At 30.0% G+C, this 10,081-nt stretch overlaps 1 long non-coding RNA gene across 2 annotated transcripts; it reads right to left on the bottom strand.

Moving 5' to 3' along the window:
* Nucleotides 1–330: 330 nt before the first annotated feature.
* Nucleotides 331–8,449, bottom strand: LOC123265675. 2 transcript variants are annotated; one of them, XR_006509633.1, is made up of 3 exons: nucleotides 7,821–8,449; nucleotides 944–1,095; nucleotides 331–798 (listed from the first exon to the last, which is right to left on the bottom strand). It is a non-coding gene; the product is annotated as an uncharacterized LOC123265675 (long non-coding RNA). The 2 variants fall into 2 exon arrangements; XR_006509632.1 differs by lacking the exon at nucleotides 331–798 and having other exon boundaries at nucleotides 868–1,095.
* Nucleotides 8,450–10,081: the final 1,632 nt, after the last annotated feature.

The raw sequence follows: 10,081 nt of genomic DNA, 5'->3' as shown, positions 1-10,081 counted from the left end.
AAAATAAAAGATGAAATGAAAAAATTTTGAGTGACTTAAATATGTCGAAATATTTAAATAGTGATGTATGTTTGCTCAATAAATTCGAATAAATTTCCATTGTGATTAGAATAATTATTGTAACATACAATGTGGTCACACTTAACATACGTATATAACTTGATCTAGATAACATTATATTTTTTTAACTCGGTAACGTTTGAACAATTGTTATGCTGACGATATTAAATATAATTTTTTATGGATAGGATTGATAATGAAAATTTGATAAAGCACATTTTGTCATTTACCATATACTTCCTCTTCCTCTTTGTTTCATCGATCGATTTGATAATCAAGCACTTGATTTGAGTCTTTGAGTCATTTTTTGTTCTTGCGATACAACAGAATTATAGGAAAAACAAATATTGTTTTTATCCGAGTTGTTTGTTTCATTTTTCTTTATCTTATCTGAACAACTTTGGCTGTTTAATTTCAAAATTCGTTTCATTTTTAAATTATGTTATCTTTTTTATTAGTTTTTTTTAGTAAATTGTTATTTATGCTTTAAAAAAAAGTAGTTTAATGCGAGAATATACTCACAATCGGGAATAAGTATTACGCAAGAAAAAAAAATTTAGTAATGCTCGCTTAAAAACTTATCTTTCTTTGTGACCCATTCAAGAAGGTATTGATAAATTTATACACATCTCTTATGTATGAAGAAAAATAAAACAACCACAATCGATAATAAAAATCCTTGAAAAATATATTTCTTTTCTAAATATATATTACAAAGATGTTTATATGTTTATATGTCTATGCAAAAATAAAAAAATTAATTATATCTTCAAATAACTTAATAGCAACATTAAAAATAGTAAGTGGTGAATTTTAAAAATAAATGTATCTATTTTTATCCAGCCTACTATTCAAAGTATGAGTTAAATTCTTAAATAATAACATTGAAGATTTATTTTTAGAATGTTTTTCACGATTACATGCTTTTATTGCTGTTATCTTCTTGAATAGCAAAATATTTTTTTGAATTTCACTGATATTTCGTAGAACGCCATGAATTATTTATCAAACCGCCTATAAGGAATTCGTATATATCTGAAATGTGAAAATAACATTTATTTTTTCATAAAATATCTTTTATTTTTGTGAAATTACATAATTGATTGAGTTTACAAAAAATAATATTTCATTTTTAGAAATCAGAGAAAAATTTTAAGTTTTTAAATAAAATAATTAAGTAATATCAGTGAATTCTTCGTTAAAAAAATAAACTGTTTTTTTAATTCAAGTTTCACTACAATGAATTTATATATTTTGATATTTATATAATTTCCATCCCTTCTTGGGGAGTAGATTATTTTAGACTCGTGTATATAGTATTTATAAATTATAATGATAAGGATAAGGTTATATAACAATCGATAAATGGATCACGGGAAAAAGAAAAATTAGAAAATTAGAGCTTACATTGTAAGCAGCGTCGCTTCCAAAAGAAAACTGTAAAAATTATAGTTTGAAATATAATTTTTATTAATAGATCATTCCATGTCAATACAAGTTAATCTTTTTCAATAAGGACGCAACTTGATAAAAAATTTTCTTTTATTATAAAACAAAGATTTGCTGCAAAAAAAAAATTAAATAATTTTTTCGAATGTCCAAAATTCAAAGTTTTACTATTTTTCCATCTTTTCAACTCAATTTTTTAAAAAATTTAAAAACTATTATAGATACAGAAACGAACTTTTGTCTGTTTTAAAGAAGATAATTGCGGCTATTGGAAAATTCTTCAATATCAACTTACGACATTTGATTTTTTGGTATAATTTTATTATTTCAAAACTAAATTTTTTGATTTCTGCAAAAAATTATTTGTTTCAGGAAATCTCCTCTGAAATATTTAATACAAGGAGATAAGAAAAAATTCTTGCATATAAAGAGGAACCCTAAATATATATATTATCGCAGATTTCTGTTCTCAATTCATATGTATAACATTAAGAAAAACTTTAATTGAACTTTTAAGTTTTGCAACTTTATAATAGCTTATCATTAGAATGAAACTAAAAATATTTCTTATGATTTTTTGACAAATTGAATTTTTTAAAAGTTATTGAACCAAATTCAATTTTTAAATATTGATTTTCACGGTATCGAATTTAATTTAAAATTTTTAAAAATTCAATTCTTACAGAATGTATTATTTTACAGTCTGAAACTGTAATTTTTCCATTTTTTTTTTTTTTTAATTACGGGTACATGGCTTGAAACAAATTTAGTAAAAACTTAACAAGATTTATTCTAAATTAATTGAAAATATGTACTTTTAAAAACAATTTTTTATTATTTTTGAATGCCGAAATTAAAATTAAATTTAATATTAAAAATTAATTGCGTAGAATTTAGATGACTATAACTTCACAGTCTTAAATTTGTATGATTGTAAGACTGTATATTATAAAAGTAATCAATTATTAATAGAGACACATATTAAAAATTCATAATTGACATCACTAATAAAAACCGGATAATTTATTATTTAGTTTGTAAGACTCGAGGTTTATATTTTGTATACCACTCATATTTATTTATACATCTACAAGTAATAATTCGATAATGACTACGGAATGAGACAGTTCATGAAAGCCAATATAATTAAGGGATGACAATGACTGGGTGACGTTGTACTAGGACCCATCGCGTGAGGTCCTCATGAAGGGTGGCGTCGGAATGCCCCTAACAATCTCTCTCGTAGTCCTCTCAACCCTCGTTGAGTGGGAGCGAGTCTTGTCACGGGCTGGGGGTAAGACCTTACGTCACAGATCTCGGGCCTCACGATACTCGACAGCCGTCAGCCTCGGCAATAAGAATAGCGTTGCTTACAGTCGGCCGTCCTGATGATGCTCTCGTCCTCGCGACTAGTGGTCAGCTGCTCGTTCAAGTGACCATGTCACTTTGCCTGCTATATCACTATTTTCGACCTAAAATAATATTCGAGTATTATCAGTATTTGAAAAATATAAGATATCATGCAATATCATGCAGCCATTCCTATTGTAAGATCAAAGCCGTTCTCGTTTTTATCAAAAATCAACAACACATTACAATTAGACAATAATCATGTGCATCCTCTACCTACTGGACTCAGGGCATGTGTCTATACCGCTGATCCAGTCACACATGCTTAAACTTTAGAGCCGACCAATTGGCACCAGTGACTTCGTATCTGACTCAGCCGTCTACCGGATACGAATCACTACTCGCCATATAGCTTGTCTGCAGCTCTAAATTTTAACATTCCATTCAATTTTCATGCGTACAATTTCAAGCTTAACCCATTTACGTCGTTAGTACTCAATAATGATTACATGCTTTGTGACAGATATCACAAAAACCACTAGCAGTACGGAGAAACCACCGCCAACCGACGCTTGATCGATTAAGATCTTCGCAGTTTCTCGACGTAACCACCAGGACGTTGGAGTCGTCGCCCGGTCATTACTGACCGCCCGATCGTTCAACGATCACACGACTCATATCGGCTTTCGCCAATTAAACCACTAGTAGTGCGGAGAAGCTACTCCCATACGGCACTTGATCGATTCCCTAATCTTGCAGTCTCTCGACGCAACTACTAGGACGATGACTCCCTAGCCAGCATTAGGATGCAAATCCTCCTCCATCTGGCCTCCATTTGTAATGAGTTAGGTCATATTCGGTGCACTAATGAAGTATCCTTGCTGCTACGGAGCTCAGGATCACTCCAGCTGTTCACCAACTCCTCCAGGTTTGCACTAATAAGTGCCGATTGTTGCTGCGACCGCTTAATTTTACACTGTCAAGAGTTGAACGGCCAACGTGATAGTCCAACTCAGCTTTTTATCTAGAACAGATTAAGAATGTCGACGATGTAACGTCTTACCACTGAAATCCCTTCAAGATTCCTGGTTTTCCGTCTACAATCATAATGACGGTCCATGACGTACTCGATGCACACGTTCGTGCATCTCATGCACTATCGTCAATTGCTGAAAGATCTTCAACAGCTATCGCTGCCGTCCATACTGACTCGGTAATATCTGTACAACGGTTACTCGAGCAACAGACGTATCCCAGACGAGTTGATACTTCAGCACTCGTCAGAACCACCTTCGAAGCCTAGTCAGAAACTTTGAAGACATGAATTAACATTTTAGCTAGAGACAGATGTAATGCTCTCGACGATATATAAATCTTATCTTCATCAAGCCTTAATTACAATAACTTAATAATTATTTTATTTAATTTTTAATGGTTACTATGCTCACATATTCTATCGCTGAAATTCCAGCTTGAATTTCAATCATATTTTATACAGGTACGAGAAACCACATTTCGTTCACTCAACATCCAAGAAGGACGTATAGCTGATTCCCCTTACTTTAAGATACTCAACGTACTCAATGTTAGACCATAGTAATTCTAACAACCGATACCTCATAGCTGATATGACAATATACTCTAACCAGTATCCACGACCCCTTTTTTTTTGAGGTCCAGTTGACTTGAGTTTACTACCTGACTATTACTTGTCGTAAAATTAACCCGCAGTCTTAAACAAGACTACTATTGTTTAAGGGACAGTAACTGCGCTACTGTACAGATTCAAACCAAACTATTTTGCAATTACGTAAATATCGATCTTGTTGACCGACGTTTCTATTACTTTAAGATCTTAAAATCTTGTTCTGTCGGCAGGGCATTCAATAATTTCGTAGTAGTCCGATACCACATGGTGATTTTAGAAATGATAATTTCAATTACAATTTAAATTTGCAAACTTCATCCGAGTATTGTGCGATATTAATTAACAATGCTCAGTGATAACTCTTCGCAAAAATACCGATATGAATTTAGAATATAGTGCTGAATTATTTAATCGCTCATCTAATTCTTCATCTTTCTAGTATGCAATTAGTACATCAATTAATGACCTAGCATTCACAAATAATCGACTTCAATAATCTATACTAATTTTATAAAAGGGAAAGATTTGATTGTTTGTTGGCATTGAATAGGCTCCGGAACTACTGAACCGATTTGCAAAATTATTTCACTGTTGGGAAGCTACACTATCCCCGGATGACATAGGCTATTTTATATTCTCAAATTATTGTTAAATACCGTGCAAAGCCGGGGTAGACTGCTAGTCATTAATATTATTAATTATTTTATCTTTAACTTTCGTCCATCGACTATATACTCTGTCAATTTATAACTGACAATTCTTCTTTACGATATCAAACGCTTAACAATTTTATTTACATCTTGTGTAAACATGTCTAGCCGATTCAATAATATTATGGGACGTTAAAATTTGTTAAATAACATTTCTTATAAAATTATCTGATTTTCTAACTCAAATGATAGTGCTATCATACTAACGTAAAATTGGTGAAATTAGATAATTATCTTTTGTTTTAACTAGCTTACAATCAATGCTAAGGAGCATTTCAATAATACACTATACAATAATTTTTTACAATCTATTGTAGAACTACTTCGTCCTTTGTGCATTATTCCGATGAGTTTACTTAGCCCGTAATCGACACATGGTTGCCACTCAACTTTTTAGTATTTACAATAAGGTAATAAAACAAGGGTTTCTTGCGAGAAAGACTCGGCTGTGAGAAAACTAAACCCGAGGTTTCCTCGTATAGTAATTCTAATACTATGTCCTTGAAACCATCTGTTTTGTGTTGTTATGTCTTTACAATTTTCTTAAACTCGACTCAACATAATTTTACTACTAACAATGAATTTTACTTATTGAGTTACTGGCAACACACGTAATATTTATTTTCAACGACTAACGAAAAGGATATTTTGAACTTTTCAAAGACTTTAACTAGAAACACTTTTATACCAACATGTGTTATTTAGGCATTTCGAATTTCTACGTTATAACTATTTACTAGTTTCTACTTTCTCCTTTGTGTATTGTTCACAAAATATATGTGACCGCCGGGTTCTATTTTATAGTTTTGCCAAAATAATTTCTTCAAACTTGGTGTCATATATTTTATATATATTATTAACATACTTATTCATTATTTTTCAATCAGATTTGAGTATATATACTAACTATACCTAACAATAAGTTCGTTTTCCGAATTGTTAATCTTTGCAATTTGCAATAACTCCACATTAATAAAATCAATCATTCTACTCTCTTATAGCTAACTAATATCCAATTGTAACGATTAAAAATCAAGGCGTTACTAAATTATATTGTGATTCTGATTAAGACTACTGCTTATTTATTTTGAAAATGTATAGTTACTTATAACCGCGACAACATTCTTTGGAACCGCATAGCGAGTACTCACTACTTGATCGCGCAAGTATATCAATGCTACATCCGGTATGCATAATTCGGAGTTCTGCTTCATTATTTATTAATTTACTATTTCTTCATGTTATTACAATTACTACTTGCAATAACACCTTATTTATTATCGAGCAAGCATTACTAAGCCTACTTGATTATACCTCTTAATATACCAACTCAAGTTGTATCATAATTAATTACTTGTAAATTCTACATTACCAAATTTATCGTTCATTATAACGCTGACACTCAGTGTCGTATTACCAAATGAGCGATAATGAGTTGACCAGCTTTAGGCCCTGATTCCTCATTTGCTGATGATTTAATTTATCGTAATCATTCGTTGTTGATATCGCTCTGACGTTGAATCCAGTAACTTCTTCAGCGTTGAACTCATCATCCATTCTCTGCACCGATTGCTGGTGGACTCGCTGAGAATGCAATTTCGGTTGCAAAACAGATCACCATTGAGTTGTTCTGCTTCTTCATAATTCCACCTTCTCCAGATGCTTTAGTCCTGGTTCCTTCTGCAAGTACGACGCCTCTTCAAAGCCTATCTCGACCACAGCTATGGATATTCTTAACTACTTCAATTTTTCAGAGAAGTTGCAATTTTCGAAGATGTAGTAACATGACCTTGGGTGATCTAACTACGAAGTAGCCAAATTTGAGGATTGAGTAGAGTTGACCCAGCACTCAACGTAATGACCTTGAAACTGATGCGAAACCACAATATTTGCACTAACAATAACTTCTCAATTATAATTAATATATTATAACTTATTATAACATTAATACACCACACTTTCCACGGAACACGGATTTCCAATCCCACTTCTGATCTGTAAGACTCGAGGTTTATATTTTGTATACCACTCATATTTATTTATACATCTACAAGTAATAACCCGACAATGACTACGGAATGAGACAGTTAATGAAAGCCAATATAATTAAGGGATGACAATGACTGGGTGACGTTGTATAAGGACCCATCGCGTGAGGTCCTCATGAAGGGTGGCGTCGGAATGCCCCTAACAATATCTCTCGTAGTCCTCTCAACCCTCGTTGAGTGGGGGCGAGTCTTGTCACGGGCTGGGGGTAAGACCTTACGTCACAAATCTCGGGCCTCACGATACTCGACAGCCGTCAGCCTCGGCAATAAGAATAGCGTTGCTTACAAGTTATAGAATTATTTCGTCATGGAATTTTTTTCGTATCAATGAATAAATTACAAGAATGGTTTAAAGTCATGAAGCTAATTAAAGTGAATCTTTTATTACCGATCGGTAATAACTCGAGTTAAAAAGTTAAAACTTGCTAAATGAAATTCACTAGACAAAAGTTATCGATCCCATTAAATCCCAGTTTAATTAGGGCAAGGATATAATAATCTAGCTTTTTTGAAAACAGTATTTCGAATAGTTAATATTTTTCTGTTTTTATCTACCGGCTTTGGTATGAGCGTACGTAATACTTTTAAAATAAAGTTTTTAAATAACTAGAAAGACCAGACCAAACGTCGCTTCTAGACTATTTCTGTCAATTAATATTAACAGTAGATTACTATAATGCGTTAATAAATATAAATATACTTTTATAAATTGATTGATGTATCAATTATTTTCGTTCTATTTTTATCTTATCAATCATTTTATCAGAGTAGAAAATTTTATTCTGCTTGAGTCACATAAATCACTCTAACTAACGTTTTTTTCTTATTGATTTTAACTTTTAGCGCGTCATTTTCTGATATAAATTCGTATATAATTGATTTCTAGTAATTCTTATCTATATGATTAATGATTTTTAATCATTAACGTAAAACGGAGTTTAATAAACATAAGAATCTTTAAGTTTCGATGGGCGGTACCGTTAGTGAGCTTGAGATTCAGACGATTGGTAGAAAATTATTCTAAGCAGGCAGTAGAAGTTTCAATAAGTTGAAAGTAAATAAGATGATCTAGTCTGGAGAAAGGGCAGACAACCACTGGAGGAACTCAAGTAATCGGTGTATGGTAGCTATCTATATATCAGCCCTGTAAAGAAAGAAAAAATTCAGATTTTTTTACAGTAATGAATTAGAATTATTGAAAAAAAAAAAGAATTACAAATAAATTAGTGAAATATTTTATAATTTTTTAAGAAATTTATAGAAATGTAACAAAAATTAGATAAATATCTTTAAAAGGACGTTCATGCACTACACTAGAGTTAAATGAAGTACTAATTTTTTATGAAATTTATTATAATAATAAAATTAACCGACATCTAACAATGTTTGATTTTTTTCATCAATTAAATTACAAGTAAAAAAATTGCATGTATAATTTTTCAAATCTTCTACATGTGAAATTTTTTATTTCAATTTTTTTGTAATAATTTTTTCAACAAAAAAAATTATAAAAATTTTAAGATGTCGGATAATTTAACTTTCATAATTTATTCGGGTCTTGAGAAAAATATTTAACTATATCAATAATTTTTAATGGTTTATAATTTTCTTTTATTTACCAAAAATATTTTTTAGAAATCTATTTTTAAAAATAAGTACATATAAATTAGTCGTTGATTATAATACTTAAGTTAGCAGACATCTAACAATTCTTGAAATTTTTATAACAGATCAATTATTGTAAAAAAATAAAAACTATTTAGAAAATTTGCATTTATAATTTTTTTAAATTTCTACTTGTGGAATTTTTTCGCTAAATTTTTTTCATTTTAATTTAATTATTATAAAAATCTAAAAAAATGTTAGATGTCTACTAAATTCAGTAATATCGTTGATTTGACGTTTATCTTTATTTTTTATTAAGTTTGACATACATGTCATTTCTAGTATTGTAATCAACTGTATTCATGCACTGAAAAAAAAAATTCTTGACTGGAGAGTAAATTTCCTTGGCTCAAAAAAATGTTAAGGAAGATTAAAAATTTCTTGAATTAAGTCAAAGTTTCTTGAGCCCAGAAAATTTCTTCTTATTCCAAAATAACTTTTGTCTTCCTTAAAATTTTCTTGGTGCAAGAAGTTTATTTTTCTGTGTGTGGTTGTTCTGCGTACGGTGAAAAATGAACTAAAATAATTTTAACTAAGTATAACAAGTAAAATAATAAGTAATTAATTTTAATGGTCGATAGCACCATTTTTTTAATGGAATCAATTAAACTGCATGGTTCAGATAATATTTCAAAGAAATATTTATTATGGTATCTAATAATATAAGTATTATAATTTTAAATACAAAAAAACTCTGTTCTCTTACATAGTTCCATGATTTTTTAATCATTAATAACTTTTTGAAATGATCGATAAAGAGTTTTAAATTTTTGAGGGAAGAACTACACGCGATTAAACGTGCCAAAACTTAAAGATATAAATTTTTGTCTACTATCTATCAAGTCTTATGCGCGAATGTTTTTAAATCTTACAAAAATAAAATTTCATAGACAATATATTTTAAACTCCAATATACTTTATAATACCAAAGTTAGCCAACATTGTTAATTTTTTGAGTTTTTTTTAATTATTAAATTAGAACTAAATAATATTTTTAAAAAATTGTACTTATAGTTTTTAAAGTTTTTTAAAAAAGAATTTTTTTAATAAAAAAAATTTTAAAAACCTATCGAATTTATGGATTAAAATGAACCTATATACCGAAAAAAAAATTTCCCTGCAAGGCAGGATTTTTAGCTGAATTTTGAAAG

The sequence above is a fragment of the Cotesia glomerata genome, linkage group LG5 (genome assembly GCF_020080835.1).
Source record: "Cotesia glomerata isolate CgM1 linkage group LG5, MPM_Cglom_v2.3, whole genome shotgun sequence".
NCBI lineage: Eukaryota > Metazoa > Arthropoda > Insecta > Hymenoptera > Braconidae > Cotesia > Cotesia glomerata.
The sequence above is the reverse complement of the archived record's forward strand: the minus strand, read 5'-3'. Positions and strand labels throughout refer to the sequence as shown.